Source organism: Taurulus bubalis (genome assembly GCF_910589615.1).
Source record: "Taurulus bubalis genome assembly, chromosome: 3".
NCBI lineage: Eukaryota > Metazoa > Chordata > Actinopteri > Perciformes > Cottidae > Taurulus > Taurulus bubalis.
The window spans coordinates 40,315,281-40,335,280 of NC_136591.1; the positions used below are offsets into that span (position 1 = coordinate 40,315,281).

At 43.8% G+C, this 20,000-nt stretch overlaps 1 protein-coding gene across 1 annotated transcript in view; it reads left to right on the plus strand.

Annotated features, from left to right (window-relative positions):
• The window catches only part of LOC306734935 (dachshund homolog 2-like), a gene marked incomplete at both ends in the record, with an annotated part of 84,375 nt that overhangs the window by 16,966 nt on the left and 47,409 nt on the right, over positions 1–20,000 (plus strand). The gene's annotated exons all lie outside the window — the stretch shown is intronic.

Genomic DNA, 20,000 nt, shown 5'->3' on the forward strand with positions numbered 1-20,000 from the left:
CTTAAAAAGAGTCAGTGCACTTTTAGCAGAAATAAAGGCCATGTGTGTTTATTCAGCCTATATCAGGAGCTCTTAACCTTTTTTTTTCTAGCGTGTAACCCACACTGAGTAAATTTAGCCTCGGCCTGGGACTGGGGCGAGAGACGGAGCACAGCGCGGTCATCGGACGGAGGCCCGCGAGCCGCTTTGGGGTCCCGGACTGTTTCCTATGAGCGACACTCACCTGTTAGCGCAGTGATCTGCAGACAGAGCCGTCTGCAGTATTGACAAGGAGTCCATCTTTATTAAGTGGCTCATGCTTACTCAGATTTCAAATTTAAAGCAGTATCGATCCAGTATCAAACACGCGTTCCCTCTGCTTGTCTTCAAAAACGTTGTCGCTTATTCACAATCACCAGGGGTTCGGTTTCAACTCACGTCCCTCACAGAGGAGTCCAATTTCAGCCATGTTTGTTTTTTACGGGTACAATTACAGAGCTTATCGACCGGCGTCCCACGTGTAATATTCACAGCGTCAGCTAATTTGGACGTTTATATATAAGCATGCAGCGGAACAAGAACACCCAGACAACTACACACAACATGAGCACTATCTTATGAACGATTTTATGCCTATTTGTGCGCACTATTACCGTTTAACCTCGATTGAAGGGTCCTTGGATACAAAAAAATAGATCCCTTGTTGTCATCTGCTGAAAATTCCTGCATTTTATTATTATTTTATTTTCCAATATCATGCAGCCTGTACCAACAACAATGTCCACCAAGACAGAGGGAATTGATCAATTTGAATTCCTTTTTAAAATCGTGATTTATAGTTTATAGTGAAACAAATCCACCAAAACGTCCATTGACATCCATCAAAAACAGTTTTCTGTTGCAGAGTCATGCATCAGTTTGCGTACATATTGATTGTGACGGCGGCTCTGAGGTGAAATGTGATCAACTGGATTACAAAATACTTCAGAACATTTTCTCACCATTTACACCCATTTATTTTCGGTAACTTCTTTGCCTATTTGCCGGTCTTTAAAGTTGAAAACAAGAACGACGACTACGACCCGAGCGGTTCCGACTCAAAACCGCTCTTGAGTCCGATCAGATAAGCTGGTTAAGGTGTTGACTTGACAGTTGGAATAACAAGAGCCGTAATGCGCTTATAATGTAATAAGTGGGTGGAAACGTCCTGGAAGTGGAAATCAAGAGTTCGGCCGCTCTGAAGATGAACCTCTAAAAAATATAAGAAAAAAACAACATCATTTTATCTCCAGTCTCAAACTTCCGTCCGAAACAGGAATGCGTGTGAATCTCTCTCAACTCGTCTCGTGTTGCTCCTCGTTTTCCCTCCCTCCCTCCCTCCCTCCCTCCCTCCCCCATCCCTCCCTCCCTCCCCCATCCCTCCATCCTCTCTCTGTGGTTTGAATTAGACAATGAAAACAATGCATTTGGTGTCTGTTTCTTTCTCTTTCTGTGTCTCACCCTCCCCCCATTTCTTTCTCTTCATCTTGCTCACCCCCACCTCTCTCTCTCTCTCTCTCATGGTGACCCTGTGTCATACTCTCTCGGCCATGCCAGCAACCCCCACTTCACTCTCTCTCTTTTTTAATTTTGTTTTTGTCCCTCTTCTTTCAGTTTTTCTGCTTTTCACCCTTTCCTCTGAAATCTCTCCCTCTCTACTTCATTACTGAACATTTCTCTCTTTCCCGTCCATTTCCCGACTCTCTCTCTCCCTCCCTCTCTCTCTCTCTCTCTCTCTCTCTCTGTGTCTTTCTATGTGATTTCATGCTCCAGCTGCTCTATTATCAGTGTGTCTGAGGTTGTGTTAACATCAACAATGCTGCTACACACACACACACACACACACACACTGATGGACAGATAGACGGACGGGCAGATAGTCAGATCGGGTGGATCCTCGTTGAAACTCTGCATTTCATTATTCTCCCTTTTTGTTGAACTTTTGTTCTTTTGTTGTTGATCCCGTCAACTTTAACGCGTTTCAAGACGTCTGAGTTTGAACAGAAACACAAGTTTAAGAAGTTAAATTCACCTAGAAATGAACAGAGTGTAAGTTCAGCTTCATTTATTCCTCTTTATCATTAAGCGGGTGTTTATTAAGGATGTTGTTAGTCGCCTTCAAACAGAAGTTTGAGCTTTATTTACGCAGGAATTCTAAGTGTAAAAAGCAAGAGGAGTCTTAACCGCGCTCCCTGAGGAACGCCGGTTTGAGGAAGTCGTCACTTCACCGTTTCTTTCTCCCAAAACGTTAACTCCTTTAGTCTCTCTAAAAGCACCTTCATATCTGCAGACATCACTGGTTAGTCATGACATTAAAAAAAGAAAACAGTTAAACTTTGACCGTTTGTTAGCCGTTAGCTCGGCGTACAAAATCCTTAATCATTTACAAATTATCAAACTGGTTCTCTCCAAAACATGAACTTGTTGTATTTGGGGGACGGCTGGGAGGGTTTTCAAGCCGCGGCTCACGGCTCTAAAATAGACCGCCATCTATTTTCTGGAGGGTCCTCTTCAGCGACGGGAGTATTTTCTTTAGCCGGGGTCGCGGGGTCAGACTAGATGAGCTCCGTTCAGCCGGAAAACATGAAACCAATCCTGAAATAGTCTCTCTCTCTCTCTCTCTCTCTCTCTCGCTCTCTCTTTTCGTCCCAAATAATATTTGTCGAGTTCTTTTTGGACTTTATTGTCGTTTGACTTTATTTGAGCTTGTTGCTAAAATATCCACCAATATTTAGTCCCAGAACTTTTTAGTTTTGTGGAACGACCTTTGACCTTTTTTTTTTGGAAACATATTCCCCAGTGGAATAACCCAGTTCCCGTTGTCCTCTCCCTTTCTATTGGCTGTGGCGTCGATGACTCTGGAAGTCTTCCTCCACAATGGACGGACGGAGGGAACGTCTTCGCCTCCTCTGGTCGCCTCCTCCCTCGTTCATTAATCACTCCCCCCCACTGCTCCTCTTTCTCCCTCTTCTTCACAGATGTTCCTCTCGCCCGTCAAAACATCTCTGTCTTCTTTTCTTCTTCTCCGCGAGACAATTTAACTCACTTCTTCCCCCCCGCCCTCTCCTGCCTCTCCTTTTCCTTTCACTCCACTTTCCTTCTCCATCTCCTTCAGGGTGTTATTCCTTTCTCTCCCTCCTCCGCTTTCTCTTCTTCTTTTTTCATTCTTTAGTTTTTTCCCGTTCTGTTTTTTTCTCGCCTTATCTTTGCGTCATATATTTATTTTGATTTCTTTCCCTCGAGTCTCCTGCGTCCATTTCTGTCTCCGTGTGAGTGAAGCGAAATCTTTCCACTGTTGTTGTTTGGATTCTTTCAGGATTTGTCAAATCTCAGCCATGTTTGTAGTTTTTGAAGGCTTAATGTGTCGGTATGTAAAGAGAGAAGGAATGTGTGTGTGTGTGTGTGTGTGTGTGTGTGTGTGTGTGTGTGTGTGTGTGTGTGTGTGTGTGTGTTTGTTGCATTCAAACATCTGTTACACTTTCCCAAAAAAAACTGTCTATGTGAGCGAAAGTGTGTGTGTGTGAACTGCTCTTTTAAGTCAAACACACACACACACACACACACACACACACACACACACACACACACACACACACACACACACACAGAGCTTAAAAGCTGCATTTCCTGCCTCGGTGGATGAAAGCTGCATGATTATTTGTCCTGTGTGTGTGTGTGTGTGTGTGTGTGTGTGTGTGTGTGTGTGTGTGTGTGTGTGTGTGTGTGTGTGTTTGACCCACTTGAGGCCTATAACTACCACAAGGCCTCGCCATTCGTGTAACCTCGTCTTGTGTGTGTGTGTGTGTGTGTGAGAACATGAGGGCTCTGATGTACGCACCTGTGTAAGTGTGTTTTCCTAATGGGATGGTTGTAGGTTACATGTGTAGTGTGTGTGTGTGTGTGTGTGTGTGTGTGTGTGTTCGCTCCCCCATGCTTTGTTTGGGGTGACCTACAAAAGCCACATTCTTGATCGCCCCTCCCTCTCCTTGTTCCTCATGCTATGGGCCTCATACAGTACTCGCTCCTCTCCGCTAACTCGCGCTAACGCGGAGATCATCGTTCTCTTAAAGGCGCAGCGACACAGACTAGAACTCAAGAGGAAGTGACATGGGACCACGGTGCTGCTGGTCCGAGGTCAGAATGCACCAAAACAACGTCTCCGAGCGGAAACGGCATCCTGTTGCTTTAATAATGATAATAATCTTTTTTCATATTTGTCTCTGTCTGAAAAGCTGTGATATTGTTTTGCTCTTTTTTTCAACAGCTGCAGCGAAGGCTTCAAGGTCTTTGTTTTGTTTAGTTTTTTTCCAGCTTGTAAACTGCAGTTTGTTTTCAATTTAAACGACAGGCTCAGATTTATTAATACAAGTTATACGTTGCTGTGATTTGAGCTCTGAACTGGTGGACTTCACATCTGTGGACACTTTTAAACTCAAGAACTATTTGTTGAGAATTGCTTTTGTTTAGTTTCTTCTGTGTTTTTATCTTCACGTCTTCATGTGTCTGCTTTTACTTCCTGTTTACTTTCGCTGTGAAGCACTTTGATGCGTCTGCTTTTCAACGGTGATTTATATCAATCAACCTGATTATTATTATTATTATTATTATTATTATTATTATTATTATCAGTGTAACACAACGACAACCACAACAATCACCACAACAATCACCACAACATTCACCACAACAATCACTAAAACAACAACAATAACTACAACCACAACAAGCACTACAACAACCACAATAACTACAACCACCACAACAATCACTACAACCACAACAATCACCAGAACAACAATCACTACAACCACAACAATCACCACAACCACAACAACTACCACAACAATCACTACCACAACAATCACTACAACAACAACAATCACTACAACCACAACAACTACCACAACAATCACTACAACAACAACAATCACTACAACGACAACAATCCCTACAAACACAACAGCCACTACAACAACAACAATCACTACAACCACAACAACCACTACAACAATCACTACAACCACAACAATCGCTACACAAATCACCACAACCACAACAACCATGAAAAGTCACCACAACAATCACCTCAATTACTACAACAACTGCAACATCCACAACCTCAACAACCACAACAATCACTACAAAAATCACCACAACAACAACTGCAACATCCACAACGACAACAACCACCACAAAAGTCACCACAACAAGAAATGCAGCAACAACAACAACAACCTCCTCCTCGGGTCCAGACAACAGTCAGAAAATGAGGGCACAAATGTCTGTTTTTTGTGTCTGTTCAGAGCAAACTTTCTGTGTTCATCCAAATAATGTCTCCGTATTTCTTTACACCGCAAATAAGAAATGGCAATAACACACGTTACAACCCTCCCACATAACCAGAATATGAATACAAACACAAATATTGTTGCAAAATGCACAAATAGCACAGCCGGATCTCATTGCCAAGTCGTCAAATCCCGACAGTATTTGGGAGAACGCATAACGCGTAACCTTCACCCAGGAGACCGATGTTCGTGTCCCGCGATTAACCAAAAGCTACGTAACTTAACTAACTTGACAAAAGCACTTTATCATGAACTTATTATTCACATAACCACGTTTTTGTTGGTTTGTTTGGACTCACGAGCTTTCCAATGTGTTTAGAACGTGACGCTAAAGGATCCTGGCGAAGCGAGTCGGACGAGAACGAGTAGAAGCGTGGTACAAAAAAAGTACAGCACTTCTGTAAATGTACTTTGTTCATGTTAAAGTACATGCAACACTTTGTTCATTGGACTTTTTCAAAAGTTAGAAAGTTTTTCACCCCCAGTGATGTCACAAATCAACCACAAATATCATCAACACAAGAAACACTGCCCTGACGGCCGCATTTGCACATTTACTGCAACAGCGGACGATAAAAAGAACAAAACTGTGGGTGAAAATTATCAGTCAGCTTGAATTAATAGAAGACTAATGCTGACTCCATTAAAGCCCGGAGCCGGTTAAAGGCTGACTCGGCACAATCAAAGGAGAGAGCGCACCGGACTCCCTGACAACAGATTAACTCGACCACGGCCGCACAACCAGGGCAATAACACGGCGTTTTATTAAGAAAAACAAAAGGCTGGCCGGTGTGTGTGTGTATGTGTGTGTGTGTGTGTGTGTGTGAAACGTAACCAGGCGGAGACGGAGTCGTCACCGGCTTCCAGGAAAGGGAATGACGGCGATGTGTCACCCTGCGTCCGATATTTACTGGAAACAAGTGTGAGCAGATATGAAGACAGGAATAAGTTGTTCACGTGCAGCAGCAGTGGAGGAAGTACTCCGAAGTAGTAAAGTAGTACTACCACAGTAGTAATACCACAGTGTAGAAAGTACAACTCCTGTATTCAAAATATGAGAACTTTAAGTGTCAAAAGTACTTCATTCAAGAGTGTTTTTTATTGGAAGGTGGAGATAATTTTGAAGTAAAAAGTACATTATTTACCTCTGAGATATAGTACAGCAAAAATTACAATAATGTACTCAAATGTAGTACAGTAAAAAGTACAATGTACCTTTTTAAGAAGTAGTGGAGTTGTAGACAGTTGCTTAAAATGGAAATACACAAAGTACCTTGAATTTGTTCTTGAGTATTGTACATGTGTAAATGTACCTTGATGGAATTTGTCCGCTTTGACTCCAGGATGAACTGAATAGATGTTGGTGGCCAAAGGTCACTGTGGCCACCAGAATGAATGTGCTTATTATGACAATTTAACACAAACTCATTGACGTGTCCTCAGTGTTCTGCTTTGTTCATAAACCTGTTTGTTTATCTCCCCGTGTGAATGACTAGAAGAGTTATTAATATTACATAATGTGCCTCTATGGGAGGCTTAAAGTATTAATGAAGGAAACTTAAGATCCCACTTTTATTTAACGTGTAGATGAATTGCACTTGTTTATATGTTTGCACTCTTTCCTACTTTAACCGTCTACAGTGGAGTAACTTTATCTGATGGCCGTTGGATCAGAAACTGCCACAAAGCCCCGTTAGCCGCTCAGTCCCGTTAGTCGCTTAGTCCCGTTAGCCACTCAGACCCGTTAGCCCAGTGGTTCTCAAACTTTTTTTGTCACGCCCCACTTTGAAGAAGAAAAATGTTCTTAATTACTAAGGATGGGTAAAATGCAGAGAATAAGTTCCCCACTGTGGGATTAGTAAAGGAGTATACAAAATATATAAATCTAGGCCCCACTGTTTGAGGACCACTGCATTAGCCGCTCAGTCCCGTTAGCCACTCAGTCCCATCCAGTTAGCCACTCAGTCCCGTTAGCCACTTAATCCCGTTAGCCACTCAGTTCCGTTAGCCACTCAGTCCTGTTAGCCACTCAGTCCCGTCCAGTTAGCCACTCAGTCCCAATAGCCACTCAATCCCGTTAGCCACTCAGTCCCGTTAGCCGGCCAGTCCCGTTAGCCACTCAGTCCCGTTAGCCGCTCAGTCCTGTTAGCCACCCAGTCCCGTTAGCCGCTCAGTCCCGTTAGCCACTCAGTCTCGTTAGCCGCTCAGTCCCGTTAGCCGGCCAGTCCTCGTGGGTTAATCCAAGATACGACGTCCACGTAAACGATGTCTCCGCCGGCGTTGTTGGTGTTTTGGTGGTCTGCAGCCCGCCTCCTGGTTTCCTCCCATAGCCGCCTCCTGGTTTCCTCCCATAGCCGCCTCCTGGTTTCCTCCCATAGCCGCCTCCTGGTTTCCTCCCATAGCCGCCTCCTGGTTTCCTCCCATAGCCGCCTCCTGGTTTCCTCCCACAGCCGCCTCCTGGTTTCCTCCCATAGCCGCCTCCTGGTTTCCTCCCATAGCCGCCTCCTGGTTTCCTCCCATAGCCGCCTCCTGGTTTCCTCCCATGCAGAGCGCTCACACACCACGCTCCAGCTCACCTTGTGTCCTTTAATGCAGGATGACAACGCTCCAGGTTTTCGGAGACCTGCTGAAATCCCCTGATGGCAGAAACGGTGTCGTTCTGCATTAAGTAGATTGTGTTTTGGAGCATAATGTTCCAGCGTGGCCCTAAAACGAGGCGTTGCATCGCTGAGCTAATGCAGCAGAGCAACCGCAGCCTGGAAATGAGCGTTTATCCGCATGTTTACCGGCGGCCTTTAAAAAAAACACAAATGAGTATTTGGTTTCAGTTTATGTGCTAATAAGCAACCTGGACCTGGATTCTTTCTTTTCCTTTCGTGAAATAATTTCCTCAAAAATGTTTTTTGTTGTTTTGGTAACACCTCATTTTACAAGTTTAATTCGTGAAATAATTTCTTCGATTTTTTCTTTTTTTTTCTTTTGGTAAAACTTTATTTCCCTTCTATTTTATTTGTGATTTCTTTTCTTTTTTTCAACACGTAATTCTATTTTCTTTTCGTGAAATAATTTCATCAAAAACATTTTTTTGGTAACACTTACTTTCCTTATATTTTATTCATGATTTCTTTTCATTTTTTAAACACTTAATTCGATTCTTTTCGTGGTAACACTTCATTTTATCTTTTTTGCACCAAATTTCTATCTATTTTCTGAAAATGATCACAACTTTCTATCTCTCTCTCTCTTTGTCTGTCTGTCTGTCTGCCTCTCTTTACTCTCTCTCTCTCTCTCTTTTTCCTCTCTCTCTCTCTCTCTCTCTCCCTGTCCCTCGCGTGTGATCAAACATCGTCGGCCTCGTGAAGCGGATCATTGTCGCCCTTCTTCCTCCGCTGGACTCAAATCAAACCGCTCGCGTCGTTAAAGGAGCACAGCGACATGTTTGTGCGCCCGGAGGAGACAGGAAGTCCGTGACGCTTCTGCTGGAGGCCGTCGACCAATGAGGGCGGGTCCGTCATTTTCTTCGTGGCTTCGCTTTCTGTTTCTGAAGCAGAACTCCCAACGACAAACACTGAATGTTTAACGACAGCAGTTTTATTGTTGCAGCAGTTAGCGCGCTGATGTATCACCTCCTCACCGGATCTCTGCTCTAATTAGCAGGATGACTCTCTCTCTCTCTCTCTCTCTCTCTCTGATGTGATTGTATAGTTTTTGGCATCTCCGGGCCTCCGTAGCTCGAGGCGACGACGTTACGGTTGTTGTCTTTCGCCGGATACCAATCGGAGGTCATTAAATGCCACTCGATGTTTTAATAATGACCTTTATATGAAAAGTCAGATCATGTCAGAATCTGTGACATTTGATTCAGGATTAGAGGAGGAGCATACGGCGTCGCTTTAATCTCGCTACGGCGTCGTTTGATACAACGTAACTTATTTTTTATCAGCTGCAGTTCCAAGGAAATAAAACATTGTATTTTCATTAAGTTAAACCGCTCATAATTCATCTTTAATATCTATTTTATGGTCACGTGAAAAACATCTGGATTTATTACAGATCCTCACCCAAAACTACATTTTACATCTGAACCCATCGCAATGACGTTATAATTTACCTTCAGGGCCTGAACGCATCACAATGGAACCTCCGTTCCTTTACAATGTAGCGTTATCGAACACCGGCGACTAGAAAGACGTCAACGATGATCCCCATCAAGTCATTTACAAAAAAACTGACGATCGTCTGTACGACTTTTGTTTCACGCTGTCAAAGTTTACGTTAAATTTAAGTAAAACATCGAGGTTAGGCTTCAAATAAAGGAATTCCTGTAAATCCTCAGTTGGTTTGACCTCCGTTCGATACAACGTAGCATCATTACGACGCGTCATTCATACTTACATTCATACCTACATTCATACTTATATTCATACTTATATCCATACTTACATTCATACTTATATTCATACTTATATTCATACTTATATCCATACTTACATTCATACTTATATTCATACTTATATTCATACTTATATCCATACTTACATTCATACTTATATTCATACTTATATTCATACTTATATCCATACTTACATTCATACCTACATTCATACTTATATTCATACTTATATCCATACTTACATTCATACTTATATTCATACTTATATTCATACTTATATCCATACTTACATTCATACTTATATCCATACTTACATTCATACTTATATTTCATTCAGCATTGAGGCTCAACATTGAGGTAATTGTATAAACTTAAAATAAAACGATTAAAAGAAATAAAAACGCCAGAAATGGTTCACCTAAAGAAGCCAAATCAGAGTTTTCTTTCTTGTTTTAATCGATTATCAAGACATCGATTTATTTGACTAGTCGACCAGCTGATCGATTAATCGCTGAAGCTCTGGATTAATTATTAATATTTCCACAGCCGACCCCTAAAGAAGAAGTAAAAAGAGACGTGTGAAGTGTTATATCTTTATGATAAGCCATGAAATAACAGCTGAGGCGTCATCTTCCTGCTGAAAGACGTCCAAACTCTGGAGCTCTTTCCTTAAAGTCACTTTGTCGCCATAAAGATCATTTTTAATGTTTCTGACTCCGCATGCGGGGAATTAAAACGTCTCAATGGGCGTGTTGGAATGAAACCTGAGAACCAGGACAGTCGGCCGTTAATAAAGTTGATGTGTTAGTTCATCTCTGTAAAACTTTACAACTCTTTGAATGTTTATCATTTTTATAATAACCAGCTCGGTGTGTGTGTGTGTGTGTGTGTGTGTGTGTGTGTGTGTGTGTGTGTGTGTGTGTGTGTGTGTGTGTGTGTGTTTTATTACATCAATGTTATCACTTTTATAATGGCTAGCTGTGTGTGTGTTTCCTTACATGGCCAAGCCGACCTACCACGAGGGTGTAATAGAATAAAAGCTAATCTTTCTGTGTGTGTGTGTGTGTGTGTGTGTGTGTGTGTGTGTGTGTGTGTGTGTGTGTGTGTGTGTGTGTGTGTGTGTGAGAGTGAATCTGCAATAATAATATATTCTGGGAGATCAAATGTGTGTGTTTATGAAGGGAAAGAGGTGTGTGTTGTGTGTGTGTGTGTGTGTGTGTGTGTGTGTGTGTGTGTGTGTGTGTGTGTGTGTGTGTGTGTGTGTGTCCAGTGTGACCCAGTGTAAACTAATATTGATTCAGCTGTTGGTGTTATACACTAGTCATAAAACTGGACTTACTGTTGGATCCAGGCTTACCTCCTGAGTCTGTGTGTGTGTGTGTGTGTGTGTGTGTGTGTGTGTGTGTGTTTGTGTGTGTGTGTGTGTGTGTGTGTGTGTGTGTGTTGACTTGGATTTAGCCCATGTGCGGTTCAATTTAGAAGGAAAAAATCCAGTTTACGTGTCAAACAAGGTTTTCTTCACACTTGAACGCTTCACACTGGAAAAAACAATCGATTTAAAAAAAACGGTTGAACTTCTTCTTCTTCTTCTTCTTCTTCTTCTTCTTCTTCTTCTTCTTCTTCTTCTTCTTCTTCTTCTTCTTCTTCGTTCTCGTTACCGCCCCCTCCTGGTGAAGCAGTGGGGTCTGTCCTCCACGAGGGTGAAGCTCCGGTTCACGGAGTTTGTTTGGTTCCCGGGCGAAGAAGAGAAGAAGTTTGTGTTCCCGCCAAGAGGAGGAAGACCATTTATCTGCCTGCTGTTCTCAGGATGAAGATACCGAGCGGTGTTGCCGCCGGACGGCTAACAGTCGCTCAATTCTCTGCTCGATTCAATCTTCAAAACTTGAGTTTCAGCACCTTTACACTTTCTTGAAAACGTCGACGCTCAAGAAATCTTAGCCGTCTACGACCAAAATGGCGGCTCTCCCTGAAATGATGAGCGACATTAAAGGGAATGGTTGTCTTTTTGCATCGTAATTCCCTTTTTATGAACCTGTATGTTAGCATGTTCTCTACATTTCATTTAAAATGGTATTTTCACCCATTTTGCCGTTTCTCAAACATTTTGCGTCCCACGATTTGCAGATTGGAGTCGGCCATGTTGAGATTTCACGCCACTTCCTGTTCACTGCAATGCAGCAGATGAAACCAGGAAATAGCGCGTACATTCAAATCTCTTGTTGCCGATTTCGTACAAAATTTGGTTTAAATTTCTGGTATTTTTATTATTATTTTTAAGCCTAATTTTCTTGTCTGCTCCTGTGAAGCTAAAACTGTTGAGGGAGAAAGAGAGCAGGTTAGTTTTTAGTGTCCTTGTGTGTTTGTTTGTGCTCAAGAGATGGATTCTGTGTGTGTGTGTGTGTGTGTGTGTGTGTGTGTGTGTGTGTGTGTGTGTGTGTGTGTGTGTGCATTTACATGCGTGTGTGTGTGTGTGTGTGTGTGTGTGATGTATGGGGACGGTGAGTAATACTGCATGTGTCATTCCAAGTCCCCAGAGTTTTCGTCTTCTTCTTCTTCTTCTTCTTCTCTTCCTCTCTGTCTCTCCTTCCTCATGTCCTTCCTCACTCGCTCTCTCCCATCTGTCTCTCTCTCTCTCTCACTTTCTCTCTCTCGCTCTCTCTTTATTTCTTCATCTCTCTCTCTTTCTTTTTTCTTTTTTTTTTTGGTGACATTCCTGTCCGGCGCTGAGGGTGTCATCCTTGTTTTCTGCTGACTCGTCGCTTCACAGACAGACACACACACACACACACACACACACACACACACACACACACACACACACACACACACTCACACTCCAGCTGTTGAGAGCGTGGGCGTTTATTGGATTGTCTGTGTCCTCTATTTGGATAAGGAGAAAGGAAAGAGGGAGCGAGAGGAAGGAGGAAACAAAAGGAGGACGAGGAGTGACAAGAGGGATGAGAGAGGAGAGGAAACAGAGGACGGAGGAGAAGAATCAGAGGACGATGTATAAGGAAATATGAAGAAGAAACATAATGAAATAATTAGAAAAACAAGCGGAGGGGAAAGGACAAAGTGTACGCTGATAATTATCATAATAATAATCAATTTATATGCATTCTTCTGTTTTCTCAATTAAATAAATGTAGTAATTACAACAAATTAGTAGTTTTAATTAATACAATTATTATTAAATATCTTTTACACAATATAGTTGTGAGGATAACACGGTAAAATATGTGCAATAATGCGCATTGGTGCAGCGTTTTAAAGAATATCTGTATTTATATTTGATATAGTTGACCATTTCATTTGATTGCAGAGAAAAACCATTCAACCAATAAAAACACAACATCAATTCTAACCTCCATCCTTCCGCAGACTTGTTGAGAATAAACGTTTTACTTGAAACCTAATTGACAATAATGGTGGTATGGAATGTCATTGTTTTGGCGGGAAACCAGACTGGAAAAGAGCTACAGCTCCGAAAACTACTCATTCAAACAACTTCTGCATTTACGTAAAAAAAACAAGCGGATTTTCTTCAGCAGCTTTTACGTTAAAGTTATCGGGAGGAAACGTTGAATAAAGAGACGGTAAATATTGAGAACTTGAGACGAGTATCTTCTTCTTCTTCTTCTTCTTCTTCTTCTTCTTCTTCTTCTTCTTCTTCTTCTTCTTCTTCTTCTTCAGGAAGCTTTCCTTCACTTTAACCAAAGAGTATTTGGCCGATGGAGTTAGAAGGACGCGTTGTAGTATTTAATGGAACCCTAGATGGACCTCTTTATTGATCAGAAAAGAAAAGGTGGTCTTTGTTCCTTTAAGCGTCGCCAGCAGGTTAAAGATGGACTGCAGAGAGAGAGAGAGAGAGGTATAGAGAGAGAGAGGCTAAGATAAAAGATGGTATAGGTAGGAAGAGAGAGAGCAGATGCTCCAAGAGAACAATGGAGGGGGGAGAGAGAGAGAGACATAAATGATGGTCGGTGAAAGAGGGAGAGAGTAAAAATGAAGGGAGAGGAAGAGATGAAAGATGACAGGCGTGGGAGGCAGCGGGCGAGCGAGGGAGAGAGAGATAAAAGATGTTAGAGGGAAGAGCAGCCGAAAAGAGAGGGAGAGAGAGAGGGGGAGGGAGGGGTGTGAAAGAGAAAGAGATGACAGCACGATGAAGAAGAAGAGGAGGAGGAGGAGGAGAAGAGGTGAGCGTCCTTGCACTGTCAGGGGCGATCGATGGCACATCATTTACATTACACTGACTTAACTGCAGAGAGAGAGGGAGATGGAGAGATGGGGGAGGGTGGGGGAGAGATTGATAGAGAGAGGGGAAGGAGGAAAGGACAGGTAGAAGAAGAGAGAGAGGGACGGATGGATGGAGGTGAAGAATGAAGAGTCGGAGGGGCAGAAAATGAACTACAGTTGAGAAGAGATGGAGGGATGGAGGAGGGGGAAATAAAAGGGGGGATGGAATTGATCGGATGGTTGGGGCAAGTCTTTCTTTCCTTTACTGCCCTTCTTCATTTTCCACCACCCTCCCTCCCTTCCTCATTCATGTGTCACACGTCTCTTCTCATTACTTTCATCCCTCCTTCTCTGCCGTCTCTCCCTCTTCATCTTTCTCCTCTGAGCAAAGATCAACCCAGTGAGACACTCGGCTGCTCGCTGGTTAGCGAAGCCACCGGCAGCTTGAGTCCGTGACTCCCTTTTGGGGCGAAACACAAACGTGGGTTCCCACTTAGTCCCGCCCTACTGTGCTGTGATTGGCTGTTGCGCCTATGCTGTGATTGGCTAGCACTGGGATCTTTACCTCAACATAACCGAGTAGACTAAGTTTGCGGCCTGAAGGCAATTCACGCACAACTTCTGTCACCGGTGAAGCATGAACGCGTGGTGGAGCTAGTGAGCTAGCTAGCTAATTAGCCCGTCGCGAAATAATTTAAAATATAAAATATGTAATGCTTCATATGCACATTCTTGTCACAGCATAATAAAACACATGGCTAAGGCCAAATGAGTGTCAACCTTGTTCTGAAAACATTGTAGCATTGGTGGAATGAGTATGCTAGCTAGCTAATTGGCCATGCTAATTAGCCAGCCGCTAAATTATTTAAATCAAAAAACAATGATTCATCCATGCACTCTTGTCACAGTGTATGGAAGCATTTTGGTATCAACATATTATTGACCACTTTGTTGGACTAAGTTTCTTTAAACCAACGTAGCACGAAAGCGTGGTGGCTTTAATAAGCTAGCTAGCTAACTAGTGAGTCGCCAAATAATGAAAAATATAAAATATGTAATGCTTCATCCACGCACTCTTGTCACAGCGTAAGAAAGCACATGACTGAGGCCGAATGAGTGTCAACTTTGAGCTGTAAACATTGTAGCACGAAAGCGTGGTGAAATGAGCACGCTAGCTAGCTAATTGACCGTGCTAATTAGCCAGCCGCTAAATTATTTAAATTAAAAAACAATGATTCATCCATGCACTCTTGTCACAGCGTGTGGAAGCATATTGCTATCAACAGATGAATGACCACTTTGTTGGGCTAAGTTTCTATAAACCAGCGTAGCACGAAAGCGTGGTGGCTTTAATAAGCTTTAGCATTCTGAGCGTCATGGTTATCGTATTTTGTGAAATTTTTAGCAGGCAAAGTCGACCCCGAGGAGTTCCTGCTCAGTATCTGTCGGTCTGTCCGTCCACGTCTCCCTCCCTCCCTCATACCACATGGGACATTCCTTCTCAATGTGGCGCATTGAAAACTTCCTGTTGTTATAGTTTGTTATGGCGCACTTCAAAGAGAGAGAGAACATGGAGTCTGTTATAGTTTTACCTCTTAAATGCTAACACGTGAGAGCACCGTGTATGAATTATCCCTGCCTCTGTGTGTGTGTGTGTGCGTGTGTTTGCCCGCATGCCTAGGAAGTAAGGTAATGACGCTTAAAGCCATCACACACACACACACGCACACACACACTCTCTCACACACACACACACACACACTCACACAGACATGCAGACACACGTTAGCCCATCGACCTGTATAACTTGTCTCGTCAGCGATTGTGTGTCGCCCCCTCTCTCTCTGTGTGTGTGTGTGTGTGTGTGTGTGTGTGTGTGTGTGTGTGTGTGTGTGTGTGTGTGTGTGTGTGTGTGTGTGTGTAGTGTTTAATATTTAATAGGTGCTGGTTAAAAATGCAGGAGTGTTTTTGTCTCTTGTCCCGTAGCACACCTGTTCCTCTCTAGAGAAAGAGAGAGAGAGAGAGCAGCTGATGGTTGGATGGATGGATGAACTGAGATATATATATATATATATATAGAGAGAGAGAGAGAGAGAGAGAGAGAGAGAGAGATGGATGAATAAAAGGATGGATATGTGGATTGATAGATAGATAAATAGGACCGACAGAAACAACGATGGATGGAATGATAGACTGATGGATGCATGAAATGGATCATAAAGAGAGGATGGATGGGTGGATGGATTGATAGTTGGATGGATGGATTGATGGATGGATAGGACAATAGATTGGAGGATGAATGGATGGATGGATGAGACAATAGATGGACGGATGGGACGATATATGGGAGGATGGGAAGATAGATAGGAGGATGGATGATGTGGCGATAGATTGGAGGATGGGTGGGTGGATGAATGGGACGATAGATGGATGGGTGGGAAGATAGCTTGGACGATAGATGGATGGATGGATGGGACGATAGATGGATGGATGGATGGGATGATAGATAGATGGATGGATGGGATGATAGCTTGGATGATAGATGGATGGATGGATGGGACGATAGATGGATGGATGGATGGATGGGAAGATAAATGGATGGATGGGACGATAGATGGATGGATCGATGAATGGGACGATAGATGGAAGGATGGATAGATGGGTAGGTGGATGGATGGGACGATAGATGGAAGGATGGATGGGACGATAGCTGGAAGGATGGATGGGACGATAGATGGAAGGATGGATGGGACGATAGATGGATGGATGGGAAGATAAATGGATGGATGGATAGATGGGTGGATGGATGGATGGATGGGAAGATAGATGGGAAGATGGATGGGAAGATAGATGGGAGGATGGATGGGAAGATAGATGGGAGGATGGATGGGTGGATGGAAAGATGATGAAGGGAGATTGCTAGTTGCGTGGAGAGATAAAGGGGTGGACGCAGTGAGGAGAAGAAGGGAGGGAGTGATGATGGATACATCTGTGTGTGGATGACAGATCTGTCTCCGGATGGAGAGAACGAGACGCTGATGGATGGAGAAGAGAAATACTACAACATACAGTGCGAGGTGATTGAGAGATGGATGGATGGAGTGAGAAAGATGAAGAGAAAGATAATAGATAAATCAAAAAAGAGCAGCGGTGTCATCGGTTAATCACACTTCTTTTCCTGATTCTCTCCATTCTGCGTTTTATTTTTATTTTCTTCTCTTATTATTTTCGCTCTACTTCCTTTTATCAATCAATACTTCCTATTGGCCACCTCTGTCTCTCTCTGCGCGCCTGTCTCTCCCTCTTTTTTCGCTCTTGTCACACACACACACACACACACACACACACACACACACACACACACACACACACACACACACACACACACACACACACACACACAATGAAGTCATTCATCTGTCCAATCAAAGAGGCGGAAGCCCAGAGGAAAGTAAACATCCATCTCTCTCTCTCTCTCTCTTCTTCTCTCTATCTATCTCGCTGTCTCTCGTTCACTCCGTGAGTCCGTGAGCGTCCATGATTATGATGCCCCTGTGTGTGTGTGTGTGTGTGTGTGTGTGTGTGTGTGTGTGTGTGTGTGTGTGTGTGTGTGTGTGGACATATATCCCATTTCTCTGGTGTCTCTTTAAAAAGAATAGATTGTTCTTCTTCTTCTGCTACAAACAAAGAGTAAAGACACACACGGTAAAAGAGGGAGATGGACGTCTTCACGATTTATGACGGGAGAGAGGAAGGGGGAGACAGACGGAAGAGAGAGAGAGAGAGAGAAGGAGAGAGAGAGAGAGAGAAGGAGAGAGGAAGGGGGAGACAGACGGAAGAGAGAGAGAGAGAGAGAGAGAGAGAAGGAGAGAGGAAGGGGGAGACAGACGGAAGAGAGAGAGAGAGAGAGAGAGAGAAGGAGAGAGGAAGGGGGAGACAGACGGAAGAGAGAGAGAGAGAGAGAAGGAGAGAGAGAGAGAGAGAAGGAGAGAGGAAGGGGGAGACAGACGGAAGAGAGAGAGAGAGAGAGAGAGAGAAGGAGAGAGGAAGGGGGAGACAGACGGAAGAGAGAGAGAGAGAGAGAGAGAAGGAGAGAGGAAGGGGGAGACAGACGGAAGAGAGAGAGAGAGAGAGAGAGAGAAGGAGAGAGGGAGGGGGAGACAGACGGAAGAGAGAGAGAGAGAGAGAGAGAAGGAGAGAGGAAGGGGGAGACAGACGGAAGAGAGAGAGAGAGAGAGAGAGAGAAGGAGAGAGGAAGGGGGAGACAGACGGAAGAGAGAGAGAGAGAGAGAAGGAGAGAGAGAGAGAGAAGGAGAGTAAGGGGGAGACAGACGGAAGAGAGAGAGAGAGAGAGAGAGAGAAGGAGAGAGGAAGGGGGAGACAGACGGAAGAGAGAGAGAGAGAGAGAGAAGGAGAGAGGAAGGGGGAGACAGACGGAAGAGAGAGAGAGAGAGAGAGAGAGAAGGAGAGAGGAAGGGGGAGACAGACGGAAGAGAGAGAGAGAGAGAGAGAGAAGGAGAGAGGAAGGGGGAGACAGACGGAAGAGAGAGAGAGAGAGAGAGAGAAGGAGAGAGGAAGGGGGAGACAGACGGAAGAGAGAGAGAGAGAGAGAAGGAGAGAGAGAGAGAGAAGGAGAGTAAGGGGGAGACAGACGGAAGAGAGAGAGAGAGAGAGAGAGAGAGGGAGAGAGGAAGGGGGAGACAGACGGAAGAGAGAGAGAGAGAGAGAGAAGGAGAGAGGAAGGGGGAGACAGACGGAAGAGAGAGAGAGAGAGAGAGAGAAGGAGAGAGGAAGGGGGAGACAGACGGAAGAGAGAGAGAGAGAGAGAGAGAAGGAGAGAGGAAGGGGGAGACAGACGGAAGAGAGAGAGAGAGAGAGAGAGAGAAGGAGAGAGGAAGGGGGAGACAGACGGAAGAGAGAGAGAGAGAGAGAGAAGGAGAGAGGAAGGGGGAGACAGACGGAAGAGAGAGAGAGAGAGAGAGAGAAGGAGAGAGGAAGGGGGAGACAGACGGAAGAGAGAGAGAAGGAGAGAGAGAGAGAGAAGGAGAGAGAGAGAGAGAAGGAGAGAGAGACAGGGTTGTGGAGACAGACAGACATGAAGATGTAAAGAGAGACAGAAAGAAATAAAGAGATTTAAAGAAAGATAGAGTAAGAAAAAGGGAGAGACGGAGAGAAGGAATGAAAGACAGACAAATAGAGACAGACAGAAACTTAAGGAAAGAAAGAGACAGACTTAAAGATGTAAAGAAATATAAATATTTAAGGAGACAGAAAGATAGAAAGAAGGAAAGACAAAAAGACAGGTGTAAATAAAGAGAGAGAGAGAGAGAGAGAGAGAGATGTACATAAAGAGAGAGAAATAAACATGTAAAGAAAGATGGAGAGATATAAAGAAAAGAAAGAGAAAATATGAGAGACAGAAAGAAATAATGAAAGACACACACACACAGACATACGCACGCACACACAGACATACGCACGCACACACACACAGACAGACACAGACACACACAGACAGACACACACAGACAGACACACAGACACACAGACACACACAGACAGACAACAGACAGACACACACAGACACACACACACACACACACAGACAGACAGACACACAGACACACACAGACAGACACACACACAGACAGACAGACACACAGACAGACACACAGACAGACAACAGACAGACACACACAGACATACGCACGCACACACACACACAGACAGACACAGACACACACAGACAGACACCAGACAGACACACACAGACACACACACACAGACAGACAGACAGACACACAGACACACACAGACAGACACACACACAGACAGACACACACACACACAGACAGACAAACAGACACATACACACAGACAGACACACACACACACACACAGACAGACAGACAGACACACAAACAGACAGACAGACAGACACATACACAGACAGACACACAGACACACACAAACAGACAGACACACAGACACACACAAACAGACAG